Source organism: Cynocephalus volans, chromosome 14 (assembly GCF_027409185.1).
Source record: "Cynocephalus volans isolate mCynVol1 chromosome 14, mCynVol1.pri, whole genome shotgun sequence".
Lineage (NCBI taxonomy): Eukaryota > Metazoa > Chordata > Mammalia > Dermoptera > Cynocephalidae > Cynocephalus > Cynocephalus volans.
In genome coordinates, this window is record NC_084473.1 from 58,366,503 (window position 1) to 58,386,198 (window position 19,696).

The window sequence follows — 19,696 nt, forward strand, 5'->3', positions numbered from 1 at the left end:
CGCTGCCAGACACCCGAGTCGGTACATGCTGGTTTAGAAGGTTGGCGGGCTGAACAGGGCACTTCTTCCCCTCCTTCGCGTCAACCACCTAAACGCAGACTTCTTACAATATACTAATGAAACAACTCTTTTTGTGAAGAGGAAATTTTTATTAACTGAAATAATATGTTAGGAGGAGATGGCGGCGGAGGAGGAAAGCAGGGAGTGTTATTATGCGGTTGTCTCAGAAGAGAGGCACGGTTTGCCTCCCGCTACTGAATAGGTCTTCCCCTGGAGCCAGAGAATGGCAAGGGGTGTGGTAATGCTACTTTGATTGACTTGAGAACTAGCAGGAATTGACCAATCAGAAGGACGCTGTTCGTTGTCCCTCTCGCGCTTTTCTTGGCCTGACCAATAAAAGCCCAGAATTGGGCGGCGCCTGGCCCTCCCACCAGGGAATGACTGCAGGTAGTATGAACCCGCCATTGCTCTGGGTTCGTCAGTTGGGGCGTGGCAGAATTGGAGAGCGCGCGTGCCCAACAGTGACCACAGACACACCAATGCCCATCTCACCCCCATCAACTCTTGCCACTCAGGATTTGGACGCTTCAAATGGCGCCTTCCCTCTGCACCACGTGACAGAGGAAGAGAGGCCGAGCCTCAAAATAGCGGGCGTGGCTCAGACTCAGCCATCTGCTACCTAAGCCCCAGCTTCCTGAGGCCGAGGCTGCTGCTCCCGACCCTTTTGCTCTCTGTCCTCTACCCTCCTCCCGCCCTCGGCCCTCCGACAGACGGGCCATCACCGACATAAAGTTGAGGTGTTTTCTCCCTTATGCGGTACGCCTCGTGTAGAACCCATTTCTGAGGTCTGAGTCCTTACCAAGCCTTCCTTGGTTACCTGTCTGGAGTGTGAGCACCTGCAACCCTCCCCCCCCCCTTCACCTTCTTCGAGCTGCATTTTGTTTTGGCTGAGCATTTGCTTCGCACACGAACAAATGCTGACTGGGTTCTGAGAAGAAGTCTGAGCTGGAAGCCTGCGAGGTATGGATGGCGAAGTGACAAGATAGCGTCTTCCAGTCAGTCACATGCATCTAGTTGTGTGGCTGCACATGACCCCCAAACAGCAAGACAGGTCCACATGCTGAAGCACTGCAAGTGAAAGATTAAAATAAAATAAAATAATAAAACAGTATGACTGTGGATGACGCATTCTGTGTGCATATAAAAGAGCAGGAAAATTTCAGTTAACTAGCAATATTCTAAATTTGCATAAATCTAATAACAGCCTCAAAGTATATAGAGAAGAAATGGACAGATCTACAAGAAGAAAATGACATCTTACATCAGCACGGGAAGAATGGTTTTGCACTTTTGTGTTGAAATGTAACTTACATACGAAGGAACTTCTTGAAGTTCATGGGAAAATAGAATTAAAAGATAATAGGAACCTCGGGCCGACCCTGTGGCGCACTCGGGAGAGTGTGGCGCTGGGAGTGCAGAGGCGCTCCCGCTGCGGGTTCGGATCCTATATAGGGATGGCCGGTGCGCTCACTGGCTGAGCGCGGTGCAGGCGACACCACACCAAGGGTTGCGATCCCCTTACCGGTCACAAAAAAAAAAAAAAAAAAAGATAATAGGAACCTTTCCATGAACTTTTTGAAGTACCCTTGCACAGTGAAATGAATAGATCTTAAAAGTAACCATAGCACTAAGTCATGAAGCTAGCTAGCCTCAACAAAGGATTCAATCAACATTCTCCCATAAGTTAATGCAATTAATAAAAGAAAAATAACCAGAAAAACCTTTTCAGTTTGGAAATTTCAACACTTCTAAAAAATGATTCATGGGTTACAAGAGAAGTCATAAAAAAATTATGAAATTTATAGAGTCGAATAAAAACAAAAATTATGCATCAGAATGTTTTGGATAGATGTAAAACTGTGCAACCACTTTGAAAAAGTTTGGCAATTCCTCTGAAAGGTGAGTATAAAATTACTTTATGACTCACTCCAAGGTATATACCCGAGAACTGAAAACATGTTCACACAAAAACTTGTACAGAAACGTTCACAGCAGCATTAATAGTAGCCAAAAAGTGGAAACACCTCATATCTCCATCAACTGTTGAAAGGATAAACAAAATGTGGTGTGTGCATATAATGGAACGCTATTGAGCCATAAAAAAGAAAACTTGACTGCATACATGCACTGGGCTTTTCCTCTGCGGGTCCCACCACTGGTCCTGGTGTGTGGCACACCTTGGGATAGGCAGCGACAGCAGAGTGCGGAAACAAAATGACCTTCTGGTGGAACAAGTGCAGAACAGGTTTCTCAGTTCAGCAACAAGCAAGCTATGAAGAAGCTGAAATTTGCAGAATGCCTAGAAAAAAAGGCAAACACAAGCAAAGTAAATTTGAAGGTTAATAAAGCCTTGGATAATAAAAGGAGGAATGGAAATCCTTGGATCTGAAGAGGATGTTATGATTAAATTTATATTCAACAGGCTAGAAATGAAGGCATGAACCAAAATAAAAGTTATACCTTGCATCTGAGGTATAGCATCATCACCTTATTAGGTCACAGCAGAGTGAGTGTCCCAAAGTCATTCTAACCCAATTCCCTTGTGGGTGTTTGGAGAATCCAGACTCCAAAATTATGCAAAGCAACCTGACTGGCTTTTGAACAGAAAAAATGCTAGAGAATTTGTGGAACAACTGTGACCCCTGCTATGAGCACAAGAAAACATTACTGGAATCTCTTCTGCTTTCTTAAAATGGAAGAAACAAATAAAACAGAGACAGATTGAACAGAAAAACTGGTATCTATGAAAAAGCAAGACAAAGACAAAGACAAAGATAAGAGGGAAAAGGAAGAAAAAAGAAAGTAGCAGAGAAAAAGGGAGGGGTCTCTGAGTCCAAGAAGATGCAAATCCAGATCTTCTTCCCCTAGAAGATGATCCTACCCTGTTAGGAGAAAGAGAAAGCAGTCATTTTCAATCTCTCCATCGCGGAACCAACAGTCCTTCCCCAGCTGCAGGAAAGGAGAAAACTCCAGTGCTTCCAGAACCTTTAGTGAAAGTAAAAGAACCTTCAGTACAAAAGGCCACTTCTACTAGTGACATCTGAAAGTTCTGTCAAGAGAAAAAATTACAATAAGTTTAAAGATCTCAGTTGGCTTTATTTGCGATTCTGCAATCAGGCAACTCTTCATTCCATAAAATAGAATAATTGTTTCAATGAGCTGGGCAGAAGAGGTTGGTTTAATAGAGAAGAACTGAAGAAAGCAGAAACAAAGAACAGAAAGCAGATTGGTCCTTTCAAAGTTACTTTCCTTGTAAGGCAGGGACAGGGAGAAAGAACAATGGAAAAATAACTGGTTAACTTCAAGTTACCTTTTGTTATAAGGATTAAAACAGAGGAAACTTCATTATCATGCTGATAGAAGATTGGAACTGGCCTGTTCAGAAAATCAGGCTGTTTTTCTCTCCTGATTTCTTGGAAGGCCAGGTAACAACTCAGTTCCAGTTTGGTGACAGGTAACTTTAGCATTTTGATTTTTTAACATTTTGATTTTTAGTTGTGTCTGTTGGGGCCTAGTGAAGGAGCTTAGTCCAAAACAATGACCTCCTATAATTTTTATTTAATAGTCCCCAAACCTGAACCTATACTAGAGTCTAAAGAACCTTCTTTCTCCAGAAAAGAAAATAAAAATAATACAAAAAAAGAAAAGGAAAAGAAGACACAACCACGATTTCAGTCACGTGTCAAATCAAGATACTGGATGTGTAGGGAAAGTGAAAGTAAATGTTCAGGCTAGAGGGGGAGGGGAGGTTCAGAATCTTGCTGGGCATGACCTAACCTGTTTCATGTAAATATGTGCACGTGCGCCCAGGTGTTCCTTGGTTATTGTCTGATGTAACTGCACACGTGCACCCAGGTGTTCTTTGGTTATCTGATTCGCAAAGTATAAAGGACACACGGCTCTGATCCACAGCATCCTCAGGACGCCCTGCAAGGCCACTAGGGTGGCTGCTGCTAGCTACCTGAGCTAGCATCTAAATAAAGCCTATTAATTTTTAACCTCAGCTCCCAGGATCTTTTTCCTATTACCTAGTTCATGGACCTGCATGTGAAGGGTTTGTGACCCAATCTGCATAACGGGTTTGAAGGGTCTCTGAGCCCTAGCCTGACAGGATGCATTCTGGCTCTCCTTCTCACACTCTACCTACACGGTACCATAGATCCCATCAAGATCATATTCATCTAGAAAATGGCCAAGCCCAAGAAGGTTGCCATCTCGTTGAAGAAAAACTCCACCAAGGCATAGAAGGAGCAGATCTCCAGTGAGACAAAAAAGCCTCTCATCAGCATCCTTGTTGAGGAGTGGCTCATAGTGCTCTTGTTCCCAGTAGCTGCCAAAGAAGCCTCCCGAGAGGACAGCCAGCCCCCGTGAAAAACTTGTAGCTTATCTCCTTTGGCCAGTCCTCCAAGGTGAACACACCAGCCATCATCTCCAGTAACTCCGCCTCCAAAAATGCATCACTCAACATTGCAGAAGCCAAACCATATGTAGAGCTGGGGCTGGGTCTGGAGCTCACAGAACCCTCAAGCCCGTTCACAAAACCTTCACGTGCAGGTCTACCAGCTAGGTAACTGGACAAAACGGCCCTTGGAGACTTGGCTGAAGTAGGAATAGTCTTTATTCAGCACACACAACACTATGAGCGAGGCAGTACAAAGAGAAACTCAGAAACTCAACTGCTACTGGTAAAGTCCAAAGAAAAACGGAAACTGAGCAGCTGCCTGCAGTGTAAACATGCTCTATTTTTAGACACAAGCCCTGTGGGTCAGGTCTGCTTCACAAACTCAAGAACACACAATAGCAATTAACTAAAAAGATACATGGGTGTACATGTGCCCTAACTCCACCCACACACAACTTGTTTACAAAGGAATGTGCTGCACGACCCCCAACCAGACCTAAGCCGAGGGAGCCTGACTAAATCATCCTATTTTCTCCACACCATACAAGAAAAAATTGCACAGGAGAACTTCAGGTAAAGTCACAAAATAATGGTACTGAGGAAAGACAGTCCCCTTCACCAGCACCCAAAACCTAGAAAAGTAGAGTTATCTGAATCAGAAAATAAAGGTGGCAAAATGTCTGCAGCAGATTCTGTGCAGCAGAGATGCCAATACAGACGACAAGACTAGCAGTCTTCATTTCACTCTGGCTCCTTTTCCTCAGATGGTGGTGGTGATGATGATGATGAAGAAGATGAATGGCCTGAGAGATCCCATGTGAAAAATGGTGAGGTAGGCAGGGGGCTTCCAAGAGTGCCTCTCCATCACCAAGAAAGTGCCAGAAAGAAACTTCTTCTTGTGCTAGGTGGAGAAGTCTCTATCCAGTACCCACCAGAAGGCACATTTTCCTTCTGTCATGCCTCCTCCTTGGCTGTGGCACAGGTCTCTAACACAACCACCAGGAAAGGCTCCTTCTTCCCCACCTCAGTGCCGGTGTTGCCCAAGACAACACTTTCCTCCAAACAGAGGAGATATTCTCTTTCTCTACCTCCAAAGAATGGCTTCTGTCCCTCCCCCTCCAAAATGAAAGTCATTACCTTTTCCACCCCCAAAGCATGAGGTCTCTCTCCCACTTGTCACCTCCCAAACAAAGAAGCTCCCCAGCCATTATGAGGTATTTGCCTTCAATATCACCAAAACACAGAAAAGGTTTTTCCCAGAGCCAATCTACCTGGGAGGAGTAATAAACATAACCAAAGGAAATTCCTCAGACCTCCTCACATCCGAGCTCATCTGTCTCAAGGTCTTCTAAGCCAGCAGCTAAAAAAACACCTCCATCCCCTGTCTAGTCTCAGTCATTGTGTATAAACTAGTCACCATTGGTACTGGTCAAAAAGACTAAAAGCCCAACAACAAGTCCATCATTGGCAAGGAATTCCCATAAAAAAGGGGGCAGAGAAAAAGGACAAGAAACATAAAAAGAATAAGAAGCACGAAAAAACCCAAGACTGAAAAGGTTATAGTGGCAGCTACTGTATCTCTTGCAGCCATTGCTGTCCCACAACCATATCAACACAGGAAGAATCAGAGGCAGAGCCAGAGCCAAAGAAGGAGACTGAAAATGAAGCCGAAGACAACCTGGATGACTTAGAGAAGCATCTGCATGAAAAGGCCCTGAGATCATACAGGAAAAACTCAACTAACCCCACAGTCTTAGAAATGTTTGTTATTGCATAAATTTTATTCAGTTTGTATGCAATTCAATCGCAAAATTGCAAAAATGTATTTGAGCTTTAGACTAACATTTGTTTTAAAAATTGCAATGTTGAAGTTTACCATGTTAAAGAAAAGTGCATGGAATGGATGTCTGGTATATGCCACAAGATACATGAACCTTAAAAACACAGGGCTAAGTGAAATATGCCATACTCAAAGGCCACCCGTTGTATGATTCCATTCATATGAAATGTCTAGGATAGGCAAATTCATAGAGACAGAAAGTATTTTAATGGTTGCCAGAGGCTAGGGAGAGGGGAAATAGCGGGTAATTGCTAAAGAGTATGGGGTGTCTATTTGGGGGGATGAAAATTTTCTAAGATTAGTGGTCATGGTAGTTGCACAGTTTTGTGAAAACACTAAAAACCACTGAATTTTACACTTAAAAATAATAAAAAATAAACTTTTAAAAAGTATTTTGTATAGGATGTTGCTAAGGCAGCATCCAGGAAAATCTATAACTTAAATGTTAACATTAGAAAAGAAGAAAGTCTCCAAATTAATGAACTAATGCTCCAACTTAAAAAGTAAGGAAAAAAAGAAACAAAGTAGAAGTACATACAGAAATACCCAAAGAAAGCATAGTAGAAACAAGCAAATAATAAGCACAGAAATTAAAGAAATGGAAGACAAAAGTGCGATAAAGAAGATCAACAAAGCCAAAACTAATTATGTGAAAAGACTAATACAATATAAACACAAAAATCATATAATCATCTCAATAAATACAGAAAATGTGTTTGATAAAATTAAACATCCATACATGATTAAAAAAAAACCCACCTGCCTTTTTTTTTTTTTTTTTTTGGTGGTTGGCCAGTGCAGGAATTGAACCTTGGTGTTTTCAGAAAACAAAATCTCTTAACAAAGAATAAAAGGAAATTTTCTTAACATTGTAAAGGACATCTAACAAACAAACAAACAAAAAATAAAACAAAACAGCAAACATCATAGTTACTGGTGAAAAGATGGTTAGAACAAAGATGTCCACTGTATTAGTTACCTATTGCTGTGTAACATACTAACCTCAAAAAATAAACACTTTTTTCACAAAGTTTCTGAGGATCAGAAATTCAAGGTAGCTTAGCTGAATGGTTCTGGCTCAGGGTCTCTTATAAGGTTGAGTCAAGCTGTTGGTTATGGCTACAGACATGTCAAGGCTCAACTGAGACTAAAAAATTCTCTTCCAAGGTCACTCATATTGTTATTGACAGGCCTCAATTCCTTGCTGATTGTTGGCCAAAGGCCTCTCTAAAAGGCTGCTCACACCATTGCAGCTTGCTCCTCCTAAAGCAAATGACTCAGGAGAAAGGGAAAGCCAAAGTGTCCAAGGTAGAAGTCACAGTGTTTAATAACCTAATCTTGGAAGTGACATACTATTACTCCTGCTGTATGCTATTGGTCACATGCTATTATCACACTCTGGTACAATGTGGGAGGGAACTACACAAGGGTGTGAACACTAGAAGGCAAAATTACTGGGTGCTACCGTGGAGGGTGGCACTGCACTCACTGTGATCATTTCCATTTTGCATTGTACTTTAGCAAGAAGTACTAGCTAGCAAAAAAGGAAAGAAAGAAAAGAAATGAAAGGTAACATCAAGGTCCAAGGTTCAATCCCTGTTCTAGTCAGCTGCCAAAATAAATAAATAAATAAATAAATAAATAAATAAATAAAAGAAATAAAAGGTATAAGGATTGGAAAGGCAAGGGGAAAAACTCTTAATACTTACAGATGACAATTCTCCGTGTATAATATCTCTCAAAAAGCTAGAGGTAAGTTATTGGATTAATAGAGTTTAACAGAGTTGCTGGGTACAAATTAATTGCATTTCTCTGTTTTGGATAATTTCTAGTGCCACATCTTCAAGTTCACTGACCTTTTCTCTGGCAATGTCTAACCTATTATTAATCCTATCCAAAGTGCTTTTCATTTTAGATATTGTGTTTTTCATTTCTAGATATTTCATTTGGGTCTCTTTTATATCTCTCATCATGTTTATATTTTCTTTTACATCCTTGAACATATACAGAAGATTTATAAAAGCCATTGTAAGGTCTTTATCTGATAATTCCATCAATTCTGTAATTTCTGGATCTGTTTCTCTTGGCTGATTTTTCTCTATTGATTATTATGGGCCATAGTTTCTTGCTTCTCTATGTGATCAATGATTTTTTATTAAATGCCAGACATTATTAATTTTATGTTATTGAATGCTTCATTTTACTGTATTTCTTTAAAGAGTCTTTGGCATTGTTCTGATACACAGATAGGTTACTCAAGATCACTTTGATCCTTTAAAGAAATCTTGTGTTGTGAACAGTCCACAGCAGTCTTTACTCTAAGAGCTAATTTAGCCTAGCAATACCCTTCAGAAGGCTCTATTAATTTTCGGGCCTTAAAAACTAATGCCACCTTAAGTGACATTACAAGCAGCACCATTATGGGCCCACAAGGGCGTATTAACGTGGCAGCCTAAGACAGCGCACCGGGAGGAAGTAGGGTGGGAGTGTCTGCAGGAACCTTGCCTTAGCCCTTATTGGCCAAATACAGGCTTCCGTGCTCGTGAACACTGTGTGATTGCAATAGCTAGGCATTGAGACAGGATGCATGCTCTCGTAACCTTTAAGCTGATTGGAGGATGTAAAAACCTCCCTTCCCCATTTGCCTTTAAAAGCAAGTGCTTGTGTGATAATAAAAGGAACTGCTCGACAGAATCCCTGCAGCGTCTGAGTGTCCTTTAACAGGCTGGTTGGGGCCGGCGGCTGTGCTCACCTCTCTTCATGGCTCTCTTCCCCGTCTGCTCCCAACGGGGACTGGAGGGAAAGAGGAATCCGGGCAATTCGCTCCCCCACCAACAGGGAAAAGACTGATAACAAGGCTAGGGCTGTTCGGGTCAGCCGGCGGCAGACCCGACAATTAATTACTTGTATATTATGAGATTTCTGCAGTCTGGCTGGTTGGGAATTCAAATTATTACTAGTCCTTTGTAAACTTCAGTCTACTGCTTTCCAGGGGTTATTCCGTGGGCTCTAGAGTTTTACCCCACAGATGCACAGGTAAGTACTCAGCCAAAGACTCAATGCTACCCCCTCTACACATCTCTGAAACTCTCCCTGTAAAGCTTCCTCCATTCCAGTTTACAAAATGTAACCTCCTCAGCTTTTCTTTTTTTTTTTTTGAACATGGCTGGTAAGGGGATCTTAACTCTTGGCTTGGTGTTGTCAGCACCAGGCTCAGCCAGTGAGCAAACCGGCCATCCCTATATAGGATCCGAACCCGTGGCCTTGGTGTTATCAGCACTGCGCTCTCCCGAGTGAGCCATGGGCCCGACCCAAAAGTGGGGTATTAAAGTCTCCAACTACAATTGTTGAATTGTCTCTTTTCTCCCTTCAATTCTCTAAGTTTTTGCTTCATGTATTTTGGGGCTTTCTTTTTGTTGTTTTTTTGTTTGTTTTGGTGCTGGCTGGTTAGGGTTGAACCTCTCTTTAGGTGCATATATATATGTATAATTGTTATATCTTTTTGATAGACTGACCCCCCCCCCCCGCTTTTTTTTTTTTTTTGGTGGCTGGCTGATACAGGGATCTGAACCTGTGACCTGGAGGTTATAAGGCTGTGCTCTAACCAACTGAGTTAATCAGCCAGCCCCAGACTGACCATTTTTTATTATTTAAAAAATGTCCTTTTGGGGCTGGCCCGTGGCTCACTCAGGAGAGTGTGGTGCTGATAACACCAAGGCCACAGGTTCAGATCCCGTAGAGGGATTGCTGGTTAGCTCACTGGCTGAGCGTGGTGCTTACAACGCCAAGTCAACGGTTAAGATCCCCTTACTGGTCATCTTTAAAAAAAAAAAGTCCTTTTTCTCTAGAAATAATTGTTGTCTTAAAATGTATTTTGTCTGATATAGTATAGCCACTCTAGCTCTCTTTTGGGTTTGCATAGCATATCTTTTTCCATCCTATCACTTTCACCTTGTTTATTCTAATATAAAGTACGTCTCTTGTAGCCAGCATAAACATCATGTTTGTTTCTTTTTTAATCTATTCTGCCAATATTTTTTTTTTCAAAAGACGATCAGTAAGGGGATCTTAATCCTTGACTTGGTGTTGTCAGCACCACGCTCACCCAGTGAGCTAACCCGCCTTCCCTATATGGGATCTGAGCCCGGGGCCTTGGTGTTATCAGCACCACACTCTCCCAAGTGAGCCATGGGCCGGCCCTACTCTGCCAATCCTTTCCTTTTCAATTGGACTGTGTAGTACATTTAACATAATTACTGATAAGGTAGAATTTCTGTCTTCTTTTTTGCTCTTTTTTCTGTATGTCATATCTTTGTTGTTCCTCAATTTCTCCTTACTCTCATCTTTGTGTTAAATATTTTCTAGCATGCCACTTTAATTTCCTCACTGTTTCTTTTACAATATGTTTTAGAGTTATTTTCTTAGTAGTTACCCAGGGAGTTAAAATGAACATCTAAGATTTAAACAATATAGTTTAGATTAATACCAATTTATTTTCAATAGTATACAACACTATGCTCCAATATAGCTCCATTCCCTTCCCCCTCATTTTTAGTATTATTGTCATGTGTTACATTTATATACATTTTAAACCACTAACACAGTTTTGAAATTATTGTTCTATGCACGTCTTTGAATCAAATAGGAGAAGAAAAGTAAATATATGTTTACTCTTTTTTTTCTCTCCAAAGCCTACAGCACCCAGTATTCCCAGGCAGTCTCCCAGTTTAGCTTCCAAGATGAGACAAGATCGAGCACATTCAGGGTGATATAGCCGTAGACTATTCTGTCTTTTAAATTTGCTTATGCATTTACCTTTACTGTTCTACTCTTTCTTTCTTTCCTTTTTTTTTTTTTTTTTGGCAGCTGGCAAGTACAGGGATCAAGCCCTGGACATTGGTGTTATAAACAACATGTTTGAATCATCTGAGCTAACTGGCCAGCCCTGCTGTTTATTTCTTTGTGTGGATTTGAGTTATTGTATAGTATCCTTTCATTTCAGTCTGAAGGACTTCCTTTAGTATTTTTTGAAAGAGAGGTCTGCTAGTGACTCATTCTGTCAGTTTTTATTTATCTAGGAATGTCTTAATTTCTCCTTCGTTATTGAATAGTTTTGCTGGATATAGAATTCTTGGTAGACAATCTTTTCTTTCAGCAATGTATATTTTATTTTAACATTATCCTATTGCCTTCTTGCTATCATGATTACTGATAGGAATTCAATTGTTAATCTCATGACGGATCTCTTGTATGTGATGAGTCACTTTTGCTGCTTTAAGACTGTCTCTTTGTCTAAGTGTCGACCTCTTTAAGTCTGTTGAGCTTATTTGATGAGATTTGTATTTTTCATCAAATTTGGGGAGTTTCAAATATTCTCTCTGCCCTTTTCTCTCATTTCCTGTGGGATTCCTATTATGAGTATATTGGAACACTTGATGGTGTCCCATGGGTCTCTGAGGCTTCGATCATTTTTTTCATTCATTTTTCTTCCTAAAGGCTAGCCAGTTAGCTCAGTTGGTTAAAGCATGGTGTTGGTAACCCTTGACTGACCAAGGTCAAGGGTTCATTCAGATCCCTGTACCAACCAGCTGCCAAAAAAAAAAAAAAAAAAATCTGCTCCTGAGTAGCCCTAGTGAATTTTTTCATTTCAGTTATTTGACTTTTCAGCTGCAGTTCTATTTAGTTATTTTTATTATAATTTACAATTTATATCTCTATGTATATTCTCTATTATATGGGCCATCATTTACATAGTTTCCTTTAGTTCTTTAACCATGGCTTCCTTTAGGCCTTTAAACATATTTATAACAGCAAATTTTAAATCTTTTTTTTTTTTTTTTTTTGGTTCTGGCTGGTATGGGGATCCAAACGCCTAACCTTGGTGTTATATCAGCATCACACTCTAACCGAGTGAGCTAACTGGTCAGCCTGAATTTAAAATCTTAGTCATATGTACTCTCTTGTTTTTTTATGTCTAATAATTTTTGTTGAAAACTGGACATCTTGAACATGCTAGCTCCAGATATTCCCAGTTAAATGCAGCCAGATAAGTGATCTCAGAAGACTATCCATCTATGTCCAGACACCCCACAAAAATCATATGAAATAATATTGTTTTAAACCACTAAGTTTGGGGGAGGGGTTGGTTACACAAGGGTGTTTCAAAAAGTTTGTGGAAAAATAGAATTGAAAGATAATACCAATCTTTCCATAAACTATTTTTTCTTTTTTTTAAAAAAAGATGACTGGTAAGGGGATCTTAACCCTTGACTTGGTGTTGTCAGCAACATGCTCTCCCAAGTGAGCGAACCGGCCATCCCTATATAGGGATCTGAACCCGTGGCCTTGGTGCTATCAGCACCACACTCTCCCAAGTGAGCTATGGACCGGCCCTTTTCCATAAACTTTTTGAAGTACCCTCATACGGAAATAGATCACTGATACACAATTTTACTGTATGGACATTTGATTATTTTCAGTTTTTCACTATTAAAAATCTATTTTTTAAAAAAGTTACATGTGCCCCTATAACTATATGTTGCCATTCATGCTCCAGGGATCTTCATAGCATCAGGCTGAGGCCAGATTTCAGCTGAAACCTCATCACTGCCTTGCTTCTTCCCTATTCTATGCTCATTTCCTCACTTCCTTACAGGTTTCTCCTGAGACTACTTCCTTAGTAAATCACACGAAGGGGAAAAAAAGTTATACAGAAAATGTTATCAGCACCACTCTCTCCCAAGTGAGCCATGGGCCAGCCCCCAAAAGATTATTTAAATAGAAAGCATTTTTGCTTTAGAGTTGTGCAGGCTATTGTGAAACTCCAGGCTTCTGGCACACTATCTTCAGAGTCAAGTGTACCAGCCTGTTAATGTCTCACATATCACATATCAGAGTAATGGTATCACAGCTTTATTAGAAAACACTAACCTCTTTGGCAGACTCTGGTACTGAATCTAGTACCAGAGTTTTTCGGTTGTTGTTTGTTTGCTTTTAATTCATACAATGAAGGGGAAAATTGGGAACCTCAATTCTAAGTTGAAAGTTTATCCTGTGTAATGTCCTATCAATCTAGCTCTAAGCAATACATGAAGGAACATGATAAGGCTGAGCCGCAATTCCCTTTGGTGATGCAGAGCTGCCTTCTGGAAAGGAGTTTACAAATTCGGTATTGAGTGTTTTGTTGTGAAAGGAGAGATTGAGACTCTGACATGCTTTCTTCTTTGAAGTGCATTATTACAACCTGTCCAGTGGACTGGGACCATCTCCTTTACCATATACTAAGACCCATTAGCAGGATACAATAGCAAGAGCCCCAAAGAGAGCACACAGGTAAGACAAGAAATGAGACACCTGAAATGGTGACCTGAGATTAACACAGGCTCTGGAGAGTTATGCGTGGAAGGCTGCCTCTCGTGCAGTGTGGTTTTGTTTTAGTGTGGTTGTCTTTTACTCACCAACTTGCAAGAATTTTTATATAGCAGGGATATTAACACTTTGTCTGTCAACTCACCCTTCCCCTTAGCTCAGGATTTTTTTTTTTTCCTGCTTAAAAAGATATATTTGTTCTTTTCTAGTTTTTATAAAATTTTCCTTAATAAAATCTTTTTTTTTTTGGCAGCTGACTGATATGGGGATCCAAACCCTTGAACTTGGTGCTGTAACACAACACTGTAACCAACTGAGCTAACTGGCCCCTTAATAAAATCTTGATAGCTAAAAATTAGCATCTTCAGATTCTAAACGCTATTTTAATTGCCTTCAATCTAACATGTCCTTAATCTAGTTAACATTGCTTATCAAAGGTACTGTCTACATCAGAGCTAAGTTTTATTTTTTGTTTGTTTTTTTCCTTGGTGGCTGGCCTGTATGGGGGATCCGACCCCTTGACCTTGGTGTTATCAATACTGAGCTCTAACCAACTGAGCTAAGTTCTAAAAAGCAAGCATACCTATCAATTTGCCTACTTGGCCTGTGCAAATAATGGCCACATCCCCATTCAATCTGCCTATTTGGCCTGTGGAGAAGACAGATGTACTTCGAAGAATGACAGTGGCTTATTGTAAGCTTAACTAGGTGGTGACTCCAATTGCAGCTGTTGTACCAGATATGGTTTCATTGCTTGAGCAAATTAACACATCTCCTGGTACCTGGTATGCAGGTATTGATCTAGCAAATGCCTTTTTTTCCACACCTGTCCTCCATAAGGGCCCACCAGAAGCAGTTTGTTTTCATTTGGTAAGGTCAGCAATACACCTTCAATGATAGACCTCAGGGGCATATCAACTGTCAAGCCATTATAATTTAGTTAGCAGGGATCCTGATTACCTTTTCTTTCATAAAGTATCACACTGGTCCATTACATTGATGACATTATCTTGATTGGATCTAGTGAGCAAGACTTATCAATAAGATATCTTCATGTCGAGGGTGGAAAATAATTCTAACAAAAGTTCAGAGTCCAGTAGTGTGTATGGTATGTCAAGATATCCCTTCTAAGGTGAAGGATAAGTTGCTGCATCTGTCCCCTCCTATAATCAAAAAAGAGGAACAATGCCTAATGGACTTCTCTGGATTTGGGAGGCAACATATTTCTCATCGGGGTGTATTACTGCAGCCCATGTACTGAGTGACCCAATATGCTAAGAGTTTTGAGTGGGGCCCAGAACAGAAGACTACCTGGTAGCAGGTTAATTATGATGGACTACTTCCATAATGGAAGGTGCAGTGTTCTGTCCTTTCTGGGACAGACACTTACTCTGGATCTGATTTGGCTTCTCTGCACACAATGCTTCTGCCAGAACTATCATCTATGGACTTAAAAGAATGCTTTATGCACCGTCATGGTATTCCACACAGCATTGGTTCTGATCAAGGAACTCACTTTATAGCAAGTGTAACAAGGTGGCCATGCCCATGGAACTTACTGGTCTTACCATGATTTTCACCATTCTGAAAACAGCTGGTTTGAGATAACAGTGGAATGGCTTTTTGAAGACTCAGTTGCAGCACCAGCTAAGTGGCAATACCTTGCAGGGCTGGTACAAGGTTCTCCAGAATGCTGTATACATTGTCAGTTAGCATGCACTATATGGCAGTATTTCTCCCATAGCTAGGATTCACAGATCTAGGAGTGGAAATGGGAGTGACAACACTCATTACTACACCGAGTAACCCACTAGCAAAATTTTTGCTTTCTGTTCCTGTGACAAGCTCTGCTACTCCAGAGGTCTTAGTTCCAGAGGGAGGAATGCTTCCACCAGGAGACACAATAATTCCATTGAACTGGAAGTTAAGACTGCCACGTGGCCACTTTGGGCTCCTCATGCCCCTGAATCAGTAGGCAAAGAGAGTTTTGGTGCTGGCCGGATCGGTACGACCAAGGAGAAACCACACAACTCCACAATGGATGTAGGAAAGAGTATGCCTGGAATACAGGAGATCCCTTAATGTGTTTCTCAGTATTACCATGCTCTGTGACTAAAGTCAATGCAAAACTACAACTCAGAGTAGGCAGAAATACTAATGACCTAGATCCTTCAGAATGGTTTTGGTCCCCCCACCAGGTAAAGAAACCACAACCAGCTGAGGTGCTTGAAGGCAAAGGGAATACGGAATGGATAGTGGAAGAGGGTAGTTATAAACGCCAGCTATGACCAAAATCATATTACAGAATGGAGGACTGTAATTGTCATATTTCCTTATTTTGTTATGAATAGGTTGTGTATGTGTATATTTCCTTTCTTATTCCCTTATCATGTAGCTTAAGATGTATCGGCTTTGTATCTTAGTATTTCCACGTAATGGGGTATTAAGAAGAAGGTAAACATCAGTCAAGAACTTTCAACTCTTCTCAGAAGGGGTCAGTGCATTTTTGGTTGTATGGATGACAGTTGTATCATGTCAGGCAGAATTATGACCTTCTTATTGTCTTTACGTGGAGATTTAAGTATGGATTCAGGAAATGTGTATGGGTGCCAAGTGGACAATGGGTGCAGCCCTTTTGATGGTTTATTATGTGTTCACTTGACTGGGCCAAGGGATGATAGTTGGTTAAAACATTATTTCTGGGGAATGTCTGAGTATCTCCAGAAGAGATTAACATTTCAATTGGTGCACTGAGTAAAGCAGACAGTCCTCCCCAGTGCTGGTGGGCATCACCCAATCCATTGACAGCCTGAATAAAAAAAAGGCAGAGGGAGGTTGAGCTCCATCTCTGCTGAGCCAGAACATAGACTTCCAACCTCTGAGCTCCCGGTTCTCAGGCCTTCAGACCCGAGCTAGAATCCACACTATAGGCTCTCTGCTTTTCAGGCCTTTGAACACCACCAACTTTCCTAGGTCTACTGTTCACAGACGGCGGATCGCAGGACTTCTTGGCCTCCATAATTGCTTGAGTCAAAACCTTTCTAGAGATATGTATTTACCTATATCCTTTTGGTTGTTTCTCTGGAAACTCTAATAGATATGCTATAACACACACAGCACCCCCTATGAAATATTCTTGTCAATACTTTAAGCTGTCCTTGGTAGTCTAGTGGCTAGAAAAAAAAAAAGGTTTAACCTGAAGCTAACCCTCTTCAGAGTTAACTTATGATTTTAGAAAACAGAGTAACAAGTTAAATAATAAGAGGGAATCCAGGATGAGAGACAGAATAGGCCTGGACTCTTCAAAAAGTTAACGGCATTAAAAAAAAAAAAAGTGGGCGGTAAACGTAGATTAGAGATTGAAAAAATACAACTAAATGCAACTGTGTAAACCAAATGGATCTTAGCTTAAAACTAAAGATAAAAAAGACATTCTGGGACAATTAGAAAAATCTGAAGATGGACTGGGTATTAAACATCACAAAATTGTTTTCTTAGGTGTGGAAATGGCATTACAGTTACTGCTAAGAAAATGTGCTCATTCTTAGGAAATGAAGGTTTGAATACTTACGAAATTTAAGTCTGTAACTTACTTTCAGACTATAATGCTTGCTTTGAAAACATGAATTTTCAAAACATGTATTTGTTCCAAATTCTTAGTAAATTATATAAGTTAAATGCAAACTTCGTATTTGTTTGTGATTTCCACAGAAGAAACAGGTGAACAGAATAATGCACCCCGCTGAATCAAGCTGAGCACACACAAAGCACATGCACAACTCAAAACACATATACATCCATCCACACCTGGTATTACTATGTCATGTTTCAGACAACACACCTTCTACTGCTTCTCAATAAGAGGTGCGACCCTATCAACACATTTTTTTTTTAAAGGTGACTGGTAAGGGTATCTTAACTCTCGACTTGGTGTTGTCAGCACCATGCTCTCCAAGTGAGCTAACCGGCCATTCCTATATAGGGATCCAAACCCTTGGCCTTGGTGTTATCAGCGCACCCAAATGAGCCACGGGCCAGCCCCCCAACACCCACTTTCACAAGCAAGTTTCAGTTGTTTTTCAATGTAAGTTACTATATTTAATACAGTACTTCTTAACCATTTGACATGTAAAACTGCTATCATTTTTATTAGGTTCCTTCTGTGTCACTGAAGTTTTTCAGTGTTGTGCCCCAACCACATTTTCTCCCTAAGTCCTCTGGTTTCCACTGCACAATACTGCACACCATGGTGACTTCTAGGTGCATGTCATGTTACAGAACTGACTATATGGCAAAATGCCAATAATTGTTAAATACAGGTGGAGGGTATACAATGCTTATACTATTCTTTAAACTTTCCTACATATTAGAAAATTTTCCTTTTTTTTAAAAGATGACCGGTAAGGGGATCTTAACCCTTGACTTGGTGTTGTAAGCACCAGGCTCTCCCCAGTGAGCTAACCGGCCATCCCTACATAGGTATCCGAACCCGTGGCCTTGGTGTTATCAGCACCACTCTCTCCCAAGTGAGCCATGGGCTGGCCCAGAAAATTTTCATAAAAATAAAATTGAGGGTAAGGAACAAACAGCACTCAAAAAAAGCACATTAAACCTCTGACCTTTAGGATAGTCATATCCCTTTCAATTATTTATTAATAGCATACCTTTAAAATGTTTAACAGGATACATTTCCCTTTCATTGCTTTAGAATTATTTAACTATATAAATTTCTCCCGTGTGTCAGCTTTCTCATTTGCTCTTCCAGTCCCCAAAATAGAACTGGCTTAGATTACACTGTAAACTGTTGTAAAACCCAAGTCAAACCCTAAACAAGTTAACTAGTCATTTAATTTATACCAAATTTAACAGAATCAGTGGTTAGAAAACACTTGCCTTGGAATAGTTCTCTTTAAGAATTTTGCTATATATATTTGTATAGTCAGGTACAGCATAAGACACAAAACTTTGTGCTGAATAAATGATAAACATTCCAATATAAATAATGTGGATTATAGAAGTATTTTGACTTAAAAGTTTTTAGGATATCCTTGATTCAACTGTTTTATGGCAGCTAGGACTAGCCTATTTTACACAAACTCTATAGAAAGGAGGAAGAAACTGAACTACTAACTTCCAGACAATCCAGAAATCCCTATCCCATTAGACTTACCATTTACCAAATTAGTTAACTACTTGATTTCTGTGATACAGAAGGAACTTCAGACTGGTTGGCTGAAATTCTTTCTCCACAAATGCTAAGGAGGGACCCAATTGCTTTAAACACACTCCTCGTGAAACAACCGAGAGGAGATGGTGGGTGAGGCACCAGATTGTGTAGACCAAACCTGCGGTCCACCTTATGGCCTTTATCCATGAAAGCGTGTTTATACTGGGAATGCCGAACAAATTTTTTAAAAAATCACTAGCTACAATGCATGAAGAGAATGGTAGTAGCTAAAGGAAAGTCAGAGGCAATCAAGATGTTAAAAACCACTGGAACAAGACAATATTAAGAATCCCTTGTGGGGCTGGCTGGTTAGCTCAGTTGGTGTGGTGGTATAAGACCAAGGTCAAGGGTTCATATCCCCATATCGGCCAGCCACCAAAAAATAAGAATCCCTTTTGTATAACTAAGATTTGCTACATATATGCATACACCTTTTTTGTAGAAGGAATCTCAATTAACAGTGGTTATTCTTGAGGAAATGGATTAGGATAATAAAGGGAGGCTTTCAATTTTCACTTTGTATCTTTCTGTATTGCTAACTTTTGGGCCGGCCTGTGGCTCACTCGGGAGAGTGTGGTGCTGTATTGCTAACTTTTGAAACAGCATATATTCTACACCTTGATGTTTTTTATGCCACTGGGCTTTTATTGATAAGGAGCATATTGGGACATTTTCTTCTACTAAATACTTGTTTTTTAAAAAACTTACATCAATAAAATGGGTAAATGCCTACATAGAGTACAAAGTGAGGAAAGTACCTAGGATTAAGCCATAAGAAAGTCAACATATAAAGTGCACT

General features: G+C 40.3%; 1 pseudogene; it reads left to right on the top strand.

The window, feature by feature from the left end:
* Positions 1–178: 178 nt before the first annotated feature.
* LOC134362528 (serine/arginine repetitive matrix protein 1-like) lies at positions 179–6,239 on the top strand (annotated as a pseudogene).
* Positions 6,240–19,696: the final 13,457 nt, after the last annotated feature.